The sequence below is a fragment of the Scylla paramamosain genome, unplaced genomic scaffold, assembly GCF_035594125.1.
Source record: "Scylla paramamosain isolate STU-SP2022 unplaced genomic scaffold, ASM3559412v1 Contig114, whole genome shotgun sequence".
Classification (NCBI taxonomy): Eukaryota; Metazoa; Arthropoda; class Malacostraca; order Decapoda; family Portunidae; genus Scylla; species Scylla paramamosain.
Genome location: NW_026973779.1, coordinates 95001 through 107500, shown reverse-complemented (window position 1 = coordinate 107500; position 12500 = coordinate 95001).

Here is a 12500-nt window from a genome sequence, read left to right as displayed (position 1 = left end):
CCAGACACTGGCGTGTCCTCCAAGGCCATGTCAATCATGAACTCGTTCGTGAATGACATTTTCGAGCGCATCGCTGCCGAGGCATCCCGCCTGGCACACTATAACAAGCGCTCCACCATCACCAGCCGGGAAATCCAGACCGCTGTCCGTCTTCTTCTGCCTGGTGAACTGGCAAAACACGCTGTTTCTGAAGGCACCAAGGCTGTTACCAAGTATACCTCCTCCAAGTAAACAGGCGGCCAGTATACTGCTGCCAGTATAAAATAATACCCGGCTCCATTGGAGCCACACTTGAAAAGGAAAAAAGATACGATATAGACAAATGCATTATTATTATAATTATTGTTATTATTATTAATATTATTATTATTATTATTTTTATTATTATTATTATTATTATTATTATTATTATTATTATTATTATTATTATTATCATTATTAATAATATTAATATTGTTGTTTTTATTATGATTATTATTATAATAATTATTGTATCATTATTATTATTATTATTATTATTATTATTATTATTATTATTATTATTATTATTATGCTTATTATTATCGTGATTATTATTCTGTGGAGATAAAGAAAAGATAAAAAAAAAATAGAGATAAAGAAAGATAAAAATTCTCCCAAGTGAAAGAGATATGGCCATGGAAGAGGGAATAATAATAATAATATAAAAAAAAAAAAAGGGGGGAAGGATATTGAGTTGAAAGTCGATACCTGATACTGAAAGATGGAAAATAAATATTTTCTTCCACAAAACCAAACAGATTGTCTATGAAAATTCTTTAATGAAAGAGATGTTTGGCCCTAAAAAGGGCCTAGATATTGCTGTTATGAAGATCATTCGTGGATGACTTCTTAGGCACGCTCGCCACGGATGCGACGAGCCAGTTGGATGTCCTTTGGCATGATAGTCACGCGCTTGGCATGGATGGCGCACAGGTTGGTATCCTCAAACAGACCCACGAGGTAAGCCTCGGAAGCTTCCTGGAGAGCCATGACAGCAGAGGACTGGAAGCGGAGGTCAGTCTTGAAATCCTGAGCAATTTCACGCACCAGGCGCTGGAAAGGCAGTTTCCTGATAAGCAGCTCAGTGCTCTTCTGATAACGGCGGATCTCACGGAGAGCAACGGTTCCAGGCCTGTAACGGTGGGGTTTCTTGACACCTCCAGTGGCTGGAGCAGACTTGCGAGCTGCCTTTGTAGCAAGCTGCTTGCGGGGCGCCTTGCCACCAGTGGACTTGCGAGCCGTTTGCTTGGTACGTGCCATAGTTGTGGTAACAACAACTCACAACGAACACTCAGCTGAGTCTGCCCGCGCTTATAACATAACAAAGAGAGAAAAGATGGGGAGGGAGAAGTGGGGATAGTGGGAAGAATAGGGGGGTGATAAGAAGGGAATTGTAGGAGGAGAAATAGTCACTGGGGCTTAACCCAGGCGCAATTTGAATTAGGAAGGACATCTTTTTTTTTTTTTTTTTTTTTTTTTAGCGTGTTATATTCATTCTAAGATGGCAAGGGAGACAAGGTCCTTATCGGGGAAAGCAGGAGAGTCCGCCACCAACCGAGCAAGCCAAGCCCAAAACAGCCACGGCAACGGACGCCGCCCACGCACCCAAAACACCAGGCCAAACCACGCACAAGTTAGGGGCCAGACTATCCAGAGCCTGCATTATCAGGATGTGAAAGAGGAGTGAAGGACAGTCAGAGTAAAAAAGGGTTTTTTTGTGTTTTTTATTGGTTCAAAGAAGGACAGAGGAAGAAGTACATCCGTATAGCGGAGGGACCTACAGTTTTACGTGGGTTCCGAACCACGGATAGTAGTAGAGTGATTTGGTGATGGGCGGGATATTTATTGTGTGATGTAATGTGGTGGGTGAAAAAGCGGTGTCGGTCCTTTCATCTCGTGTCCTGTGACTCGTCCTGCAAAAAGGCCAACCTGCTAAAAAAAAAAAAAAAAAAAAAGAGAGAATATAAAAAATGTCGTGGTATTATGTGCATGGGGAGGGTGAGGATGGTTTGTGATAATGATTGACGTGATTGTAGGATGTGCAATGACAGAGGCTCGAAAAGGCTCCCTCACCGCAACGAGGGGTCAAATCTAATACCATCTGCTTGCACGCGGTAAGTCGCCGGTGGTGGGGGGTGAATGGAGATTCCTGCATGGATGCTTCCAGGGCCCCGCCCCACCATCTCTTGACTACCTTACTACCCAGCTCTGGCCGCACCAAACTACCTCTGTGGGGGGGGGTGAAGTGGCTTCCACTGAATAGTGTGGTTGCCGTCCCCACCATCAGTGCTGGCCGCTCCATAACTGCCACGGGGGGTACCACTACCGGAACGTCATGCCAACGGCCGGGGGCCCCATTGCCGTGGCGTCAGTGGGAGAAGTGCGGTTCGTGCTATCCTCTTTCATCTGAAAGTGGTCTGGTGTCCCTTTGAGAACCTAGGCTGCGAGACGGAAAAATAATGCATAAAAAAACACAAAAATATGAATAAAAAACCATAAGACAAAATATATAAAAAAACCACTAGGTGTTGGCACGCGAGCCCACTCCTTCGGTCAGAGGCATGGAATGTTAATGGTGGTGTGTTTTGTCGCATCTTTTTCCCGGGAGCGGTCCGGTGCCTCCTTGGGACCTAGGCTGCGAGACAGAAAGATAATGCATAAAATAAACAAAAGATGAATACAAAGCCATAAGACAAAAAATATGAAAAAACCACTAGGTGTAGGCACACGGGCTCGCCCCACGTGAACGAGAGTGCGACGATGATTCCACTCAGACACCTTGAGTAGTAGAGAAGATTAGAGAAAGAGAGAGAAAGAGAGAGAGAGAGAGAGAGAGAGAGAGAGAGAGAGAGAGAGAGAGAGAGAGAGAGAGAGAGAGAGAGAGAGAGTGAAAGAGAGAGTGAAGGAGTCCGTTATTTAGAAAATGGGGTCAGGAGGCACAGTGGGAGGGTCAAGGAGGTTGCAGTGTGGGAGGTGACGGAAAGCTGGGGGAAGGTTGGTTATGAAATTGTATGTGTTTGTGTGTCTGTCAGAAAATGAGGTTAGCTGTTTGTTGAGTCTGTTGTAGTGTGTTATGTTAACAGGAGGGATGTTGGACTCCTCATGAGTAGAGAGAGAGGACCGAAAGTCGAACCATTTCGTTCCAAGGGCGAAACGAATTGCTCGATTCTGGACCCTCTGAAGTTTTGAGAGGTTAGTGGGAGCGGAAAGAGAGAGTGCAAGAGGGCAATAGGTTAAAAGGGGGAGAATAAAAGCTTTGAAGAGGTGTAGTTTTGTTTTCGTGTTGCTGTCGCGAAATCTTTCGAGGTTGCTCAAGGCCACGGCGGCTAAAGCAGCTTTTTGGTTTATATGTATGTTGAATTTGAGGTGCTTGTCGATGGTGAGGCCAAGCACTTTGTTGTTGTTACTGATGGGGATTGGGTTGGGGTGTGGAACAATGTTGTTCAATGAGATTTGGCGAGGCTGACTTTTTTTTATGTTAAAGTAGGTGACTTTAGATTTTTCGGGATGGGAGAGGATTCGCCATTTCATCTCCCATAGGCTAGTCGCCGTCAGTTCCCGTTGAATTTTGTCTGTGAGGAGATCTAACGACCTGGCTCGAGCCAATTGCGTTACATCGTCCGCGTATTGAATGGTTAATGAATCATTATGAACTGGAGGGGGCATGTCAGCTGTATACATGTTGAAAAGGGTGGGGGACAGTACAGAGCCTTGTGGGACTCCAGCCTGAGGGGAAAAGGATGTTGAAAAGGTGCCCTGATGACAGATTCTTGTCCGTCTCTCTACCAGAAAACTACATAGTATGCGTTGCGTTAGGGGGGGAAGGTTGAAGTTGTTGCAAATTTTGTGTTTTAAGCCTGCGTGCCAAACAGTGTCAAATGCTTTTTTGACATCTTTTGTTACAAGGGCTGCTCTGAAATAGGGCTTATTGAAATTTAAGTATGCAACTATGCTGTTTAGAGCGTCCTCGGTTGAGGCGTTCCTCCGGAAGCCGAACTGCTGTGGTGCCAGCAGCTCGTTACCTTCGAGGAACGCTCTCAATCTTAAATTGATGAGGCGTTCAAAGGTTTTTCCGAGAATTTCAAGGAGGCTAATGGGGCGATAGTTTTCTGGTAAGTGGGAGTTTTTTCCGGGCTTAGCAATGAGGGTGATGTTTGAAATTTTGAATGCCTTAGGAAAGTATCCAGAGGCAAGGCAGGCGTTGAAAATCTCCGTCAGGCTGGATATAGTTTCTTGGGGAAGGTTCCGCACCATGGGCCAGGTGACTCCTGAGGGGCCAGGGGCTCGCCGCGGAGTATGCCTGAGCAACCTGGCGACATCATCCTCCTCAATAGGTGTGGTGAGAGGGTGTTGGGGGTTGAGGCGTATTTTTTGTATAGTGTTATGTGGAATCGTGTTTGCTAGGTTGTGGCGTGCACGATCGATGATGTTGTTTATGTGGGCAATACTGGGCTCGTGGAGTGGGAGAGGGTGTGGTTGGAAAGTATTGTGCCAGTGTGTCTTGAAGATGCTGGTGACTTGTTCTGGGTTTGTGATGCGATCCCCGTTCACTAGGAGGTACTCGAATCTTTCCCGCTGGCATCCCCTCAGCCTGTACACCATGTGCCAGAACTGTGTAGGATTACTGCAGCGGGTTCTGTCCATATGGGAGACTAGATTCCTCCAGTGAGCGCTGTGATCTTCCTGTAGGCTATTTGTTATGTGTGTACGAAGGGTGCAAAGATCTCCGTAGATAGGTGTGTGGTTGTGCTTGTTTTTTAAAAAGCGTGTTCTGTAGCACACTAGCAGCCTTTGTGTTCTAATGGAAGGTCGGAAGTCTATATGAATTATATGTTGTTTTGTTGGTATGTGTCTGTTGGCTGATGTCAGAATATTGTTGTGTAACGTCTCTAAGGCACTGTCTATGTCTGTGTAGGGTTGGCCTTCGAGCTGTGTTGGTTGGTGTAAGTCTGTGAGTGTTTTCTTGAAGCTCTCCCAGTCGGCGGAGCGGTAGTCGGAGACAGGTGGGGATGGGGTGGATATGGGATTGGAGGATATTTTGAGGATTAGGGGAACGTGGTCAGAACCACAGAGTGGTCCATGGGAGATATAGTGGTGGAAAAGTAGGGATTGCCGATTGGAGAGGATGAGATCTGGCCTGCCATTCCCATTGTGCGTAAAGCATGTGGGGAAGTCAGGTCCAAGGAAACGGAGGCGTTTCAGTTGTGTTAGTTGAAGGAGTTCGTGTCCGTGTTGGTTGTTGTTTGAGTGTTTGAAGGCGGTGTGTTTGGCGTTTAGGTCTGCAAGTATGTAGACCGGGATATTTGTGTGATTGAAAAGATTGTTGAGGCTGGTGAGTGGGAGCCCAGTTTTTGGTCTGCTGTATGTGGTGGCAATGAGAAATTGCCCATGTTGTGTTTCGATCTTGGTGGCCAGGAAGTGGGCTGAGGGCCAGTTGGTTATGTGTATGTGTTTGATGGTACATTTTACCATGAGAGCTACGCCGTCATGATGCGTACCTGTTGTGTAGCGTGTGTTGTAGCCATATAGTTTTATGGGTTTTGGTGGTGAACCTGTGTGGTTGAGGAGGACGATGTCTGGATCGATCGATCGAATTGCTTCTGAAATATGGTGTCTGTTATTCCAGAAACCGCGACAGTTTAATTGTATTATTGTGAGCATGATTTAAGTGTTTTTTTATGTGTTTTTTTTACCCCTCGACGCGGTTCGTGTAGAGGGGGGGGAGGGTTGGGGCACTGTCGCTAGGTGTCGCTTTGTTTCAGTCTTTTTTGTGGTGTTAGTGGTGTTGGCAGTAGTGGTGGTAGAGGTAGAGGTAGATCGTGGTGGAGAGGGCTTTTGGGGCTGCGATTCCCCACAAGCTGAGTCCTCTTCAATAACCAATTCCCCAGGTGAAGGGGGACTAGCGTTATTAGGTGTGGTGTGTTCAGGTTCTTGGAGTGTGAGTGTTGGGGCGTGTGTTTCCTCATTTTGTTCTGGGTAGTTTTGTTTGAAGTGTTCTTGGTTTGTCTGGTGGAAGTGTGGTGGAAGTTTTATTGTGGGGCAGCCATTGTACTCAAGCAAGGAGTTCATTGTTTCTGCCTGTTTTTTTAGATCACCAAATGAGGTTTGGATTGAATATTTTATTATAATTTCTGCAAGCAGAAGTTTCTCGGTGTTTGTGTTTGTATTTTTTGGTGTGAGAGAGTAGGGTGTGGTGGCTTGGGCGTAGGAAGTGGTTGGCTGAGGAGTGGTCTGTGGTGAGTTTTGTTGTTTTTGGTGAGCGCGTTTTATTTGGCATTTAAAGGAAACGGCAGTGTGTTCGCCGTTGCAATTCGCGCATTTTATGGTGGAGGCCTGGCAATTCCTATAATCGTGGCCCCTAGCTGCACACTTGGAGCACACTTGTTCTGTTTCTTTGCACTGGTTTGTGCGGTGGCTGAATTGATAACACTTGTAGCACTGGGTGACTGGGAGGTATTCTTCTATGTTAATATTGTATGAGGGCACTATTTGAGAAAATAGCTTAATGCCTTTGTTTTTTAAAAGTTCGGCCTGTTGTTTTGAGCGTAGTTTAATCTTCAGCATATGGACTTTTGGGATGATGAGTAGTTCGTCAATCTGTGTATCATTCTTTTCCTGGATTTCAGTCAGGAGGTTGTCGTTGGTCTTTTTTAAGATGTACTCGTCTACTCGCCGGGCAAGGATCGTTCGAGCCGATTTTTGCTCCGGAGACTCGACGAGCTCGAAGCCAAGAAGTTTTAAGTTTTCGGTCGCTTGGTGAGACGTGTGGTTATCACGGTCCGCGTCATTAGCTAAACCGATAATGATGTAGGGGCCAGATTTGAAGCATTTCGTGTGGGGGACCTGGGTTCTGGAAAAGAAAGCATTGCTAAGGTCAGCAGGGATGTTAGCAGTTTTTATTTTGTATCTTATAGTCCGGTCAGGGGGGCGTGGGAAGGCCATCCCGTCATGGGGCGGGGCCCTATGACGATTATAGCCTTGTAGAGGTGGCGCTACAGACTTGTGGCGCTACAGCCTTATGAGTGCTACAACCACGAGTACCTATAACAACCTATTGTTGTTTCCTATCGTCCTAGTGCCCTATATCCCGAGGGGGATCCTAGCTGGAGGGAAGGAAGCCCTAAATATCTGACCCTGAGGTAGGGTTTGTACTCTGCCGAAGATTCTCCAGGCTGCTCTGGCCAGCACTGGAGGCCCCGGTGGCTAGAGAGCGCGGAAAAGGCTTGCCTAAGGCCCAGTCCTGACTCTGTTGCCGGTACGAAGAGAGGAAGAGAAGAAGTAGGAGGAACAGAGTTGGCGCAAGTCACTTATACCAGGTGAGTTGCTGCAGTCTTCCAGCGATACCCTTAGGTGAGGCTCTCTCCACCAGGCACGTAGGGAAAACCGCGGCGCCTCAAAGCGACTGCCGGGTGTCTATCTGTATCTTTTTTTTTTTTGTAAGCAGGCCAGGGCCTGATTGTTTGGAGGTGAGCTGGGAGCGAAGCTGCTCCTTTCTCGGTGATTCGTGGGCGAGTGTGTGCGCCTTGCCTCCTGTCGGACTTTTCTTGGGCACAGGAGTGAAAGCAGGAGCGGAGCTTGGCGCCGATTGGTTCCTTACGGACCCGGGAGGCGGAACTTGTATCTCAGCGGCACGGTGAGGGGCGGAGCTTCTTCCTTGAGCGGTGTCTTCCGGTTGGCTGGCTGCTGCTAGCTGGGAGTGCTGGAACTGGGAGATCCTTCTCCTTCAACAGCTGGAGGTAGAATGTTGCCCGCGCTTCCCACAAAATCCCTTTATATATGAATCGGGTGGGCCCGACGACTCCAACCCTGCCTTGTGATTGGTCAGAAACGTCCAGTGAGGCTCATCGCCCACGCAGTCACCGCATGAAAGATGTGATCATTATTGTTAGTCTAATTCATTTTGTTCTTATTCTTATTCTTATTCTTATTCTTTCTTCCCTCATTCATAACAAATCTTGGAAAATATACAGCAGAACTGACATGTCATTTAAAATTCTAAGACAATTAGCAAGAAAGTTGTGATATTCTTATTTTTTTCATTCTTTTTATTCTATTTTTTTCTTATTCTTGTCATAATTAATATTGTTATCTTTATTATTTTCATTTTTTTTTATTATTCTTCCTTATCTTATTCTTATTTATCCTACTTTTAGAGAGATGAGGCTTGTGCGGTCACCCATCCAAGTTCTGCCCGGACCCCCTGCTTAACCTTGCTGATCCCGCCGTCAGCTGATTGGTCAAGAGCGGAGAACAAGGTGTTGGGAGGGCTTATTTCTCTTATTCTTATTCTTTCCTGTATTGTTGTTGCATTGTTGTGCTGAAAATGTTGGAAAATATGCACTAAAATTAACCCTTCATTCATAATTCTACGACAATTAGCAAGAGAGATATATTATTACTTTTTTCCCTTATTTTTGTTCTTTTTATTCTTAATCTTCTTTTTTTTATTATAGTTGTTATTGTTATTTTATTATTTTCGTTTTTCGTTCATTCTCCTCATTCTTATTGCTATTTTTTTCTATTCTCAGAGAGATGAGGCTTTTGTGGTCACCCATCCAAGTTCTTCCCGGACCCCCTGCTTAACTGCGCTGATCCCGCCGTTAGCTAATTGGCCAAGACCGGAGAACTAGGTGTTGGGAGGCCTTCTTTCTATTATTCTTATTCTTTCTTCCCCCATTCATATCGTTGTATTGGAAATGTTGGAAAATATACAAAAGAATTCACCCTTCTATGACAATTAGGAAGAAAGACATGGGATGCTTTCTTTCTTTTTTTTTATATTCCTTTATTGTAATTTTTCTTATTCTTGTTATAATAATTCTTACTGTTATCTTTATTACTTAAAATTTTCGTTCATTCTCCCTATTCTTATTCTTATTTTTTTTATTTATTTATTTTTTTTCAGACAGATGAGGCTTGTGTAGTCACCCATCCAAGTATTGCCCGAAACCCCTGCGTAATCTCGACGATTTCATTTGACAATACCTATTTACTTATTTATTTATTATTATATTTATTAAAAAAAAAAAAGAAGAAAAGAAGATGAAGAATAAGGTATGTAATCGAAATACTCTCTCTATACTGTAGCAATAGTTTAGCTGGATGTACTTGTATTGTGTCAAAAATACTTGCAATATCTGCAATTGTAACCTGCAGTGTCGGCATAATGCATAATTAAGCAATGAAAAGAAAAATTAATAAAAGAATAAATGAAAAAAAGAAAGAAAAAAAGATACAATTAACAATTAAATATATTAGCTACCCCTCTACGTTTCTTTATCACTGCAGAAAAATGGAAACATTTTAACGTAGACTTGTCAAAATTCAACTGAAATTAAGGGTTAAATAAGGATTGTCACCCCTTCCCCAGAGGATATTCATTGTCTTTTAATATATATATATATATATATATATATATATATATATATATATATATATATATATATATATATATATATATATATATATATATATATATATATATATATATATATATATATATATATTCTTTTTATTTAAAGTCTTATTTAGAGAGAGAGAGAGAGAGAGAGAGAGGTAACGTCCTTGAGGATAGCAGCTCGTCTACGCTCCGCTCAGTGATCAGCGTTAGAATGTAATTCCTCATTTCTTTAAAAAAAAAAAAAAAAAAAAAAAAACAGAAACTTTATTTAGGGGGCTTGCTGGAAACAAACTACAATGGAGGAAAGAACAATATGTCTGCTATATGACCCACCCAGTTACATTTTCAAGAAGCAAACGCAAGTTGGAAAATACGAGGAAGATAAATTTTCATTTATATACGTTTTATGGTAATTTCTGCCACGCCTTCCTCTATTCATCAAACGTCACTGACACTTATTCCCTTTATTTTTTACTTTACAGAATCTTTTGTAGGGCAAGACTCTAGAGGATATGTGCTTTCATAAATTCTATAATGCTTTGCTTATCATAGAGACATAAAAAAAAAAAATAATAATAATAAAAATAAATAAATTAATTAATTTAAAAAATCAAAATAAATAGATATATAAATTAATTAATCAATCAAATAAATTTCTATGCTTCACCTTTATAGCATTCGTATGAATGTCAAAACAAAACAAAAAATATAAATATAAATAATAATATGAAAAAAAAAAATTACTAAATATATGAAAAATAGCATTACTACTACTACTACTACTACTACTACTACTGCTACTACTACTACTATTTTTTTTTTTTTTTTTATGTAGGAAGGACACTGGCCAAGGGCAACAAAAATGTAATAAAAAAAATGCCCACTGAAATGCCAGTCCCATACAGGGGTCAAAGCAGTGGTCAAAAAATGATGAATAAGTGTCTTGAAACCTCCCTCTTGAAGGAATTCAAGTCATAGGAAGGTGGAAATACGGAAGCAGGCAGGGAGTTCCAGAGTTTACCAGAGAAAGGGATGAATGATTGAGAATACTAGTTAACTCTTGCGTTAGAGAAGTGGACAGAATAGAGGTGAGAGAAAGAAGAAAGTCTTGTGCAGCGAGGCCACGGAAGGAGGGGAGGCATGCAGTTAGCAAGATCAGAAGAGCAGTTAGCATGAAAATAGCGGTAGAAGACAGCTAGATATGCAACATTGCGGCGGTGAGAGAGAAGCTGAAGACAGTCAGTTAGAGGAGAGGAGTTGATGAGACGAAAAGCTTTTGATTCCACCCTGTCTAGAAAAGCAGTATGAGTGGAACCCCCCTCAGACATGTGAAGCATACTCCATACATGGACGGATAAGGCCCTTGTACAGAGTTAGCAGCTGGGGGGGTGAGAAAAACTGGCGGAGACGTCTCAGAACACCTAACTTCATAAAAGCTGTTTTAGCTAGAGATGAGATGTGAAGTTTCCAGTTCAGATTATAAGTAAAGGACAGACCGAGGATGTTCAATGTAGAAGAGGGGGACAGTTGAGTGTCATTGAAGAAGAGGGGATAGTTGTCTGGAAGGTTGTGTCGAGTTGATAGATGGAGGAATTGATTTTTTGAGGCATTGAACAATATCAAGTTTGTTCTGCCCCAATGAGAAATTTTAGAAAGATCAGAAGTCAGGCGTTCTGTGGCTTCCCTGCGTGATATGTTTACCTCCTGAAGGGTTGGACGTCTATGAAAAGACGTGGAAAAGTGCAGGGTGGTATCTTCAGCGTAGGAGTGGATAGGACAAGAAGTTTGGTTTAGAAGATCATTAATGAATAATAAGAAGAGAGTGGGTGACAGGACAGAACCCTGAGGAACACCACTGTTAATTGATTTAGGAGAAGAACAGTGACCGTCTACCACAGCAGCAATAGAACGGTCAAAAAGGAAACTTGAGATGAAGTAAACAGAGAGAAGGATAGAAACCGTAGGAGGGTAGTTTGGAAATCAAAGCTTTGTGCCAGACTCTATCAAAAGCTTTTGATAATTATGTCCAAGGCAACAGCAAAAGTTTCACCAAAATCTCTAAAAGAGGATGACCAAGACTCAGTAAGGAAAGCCAGAAGATCACCAGTAGAGCGGCCTTGACGGAACCCATACTGGCGATCAGATAGAAGGTTGTGGAGTGATAGATGTTTAAGAATCTTCCTGTTGAAGATAGATTCAAAAACTTTAGATAGGCAGGAAATTAAAGCAATAGGATGGTAGTTTGAGGGATTAGAACGGTCACCCTTTTTAGGAACAGGTTGAATGTAAGTAAACTTCCAGCAAGAAGGAAAGGTAGTGTTGACAGACAGAGCTGAAAGAATTTGAATAGGCAAGGTGCAAGCATGGAGGCATTGTTTCGGAGAACAATAGGAGGGACCCCATCCGGTCCATAAGCCTTCCGAGGGTTTAGGCCAGCGAGGGCATGGAAAACATCATTGCGAAGAATTTTAATAGGTGGCATGAAGTTGTCAGAGGGTGGAGGAGAGGGAGGAACAAGCCCAGAATCGTCCAATGTAGAATTTTTAGCAAAGGTTTGAGCAAAGATTTCAGCTTTAGAAATAGATGCGATAGCAGTGGTGCCATCTGGTTGAAATAGAGTAGGGAAAGAAGAAGCAGCAAAGTTATTGGAGATACTTTTTGGCTAGATGCCAGAAATCACGAAGGGAGTTAGAGAGAGAGAGAGAGAGAGAGAGAGAGAGAGAGAGAGAGAGAGAGAGAGAGAGAGAGAGAGAGAGAGAGAGAGAGAGAGAGAGAGAGAATGTGTGTGTGTGTATATGTGTCGGTTGGGTTGTGAAGGATGGGAAAAACCAGCAAGCCTCGGCTCCACTGACTGATCGATACTTGAATGTAATTCAAGTAAGGCGAAGTTAGGTTAGATTAGGTCAGGTCAGGTTAAGTTAGGTTAGGTTAGGTTAATTTAGGTTAGGTTGTTAGTGTTAGTTTAGGGTAGTTTAGGTGATGTTACGTTATGTTAGGTTAGGTTAGGTTAAGTTAGGTTATGTTAGGTTAGGTTAGGCCAGCTTTGCTTAATTTAGGTTAGGTTAATTTAGGATATTAT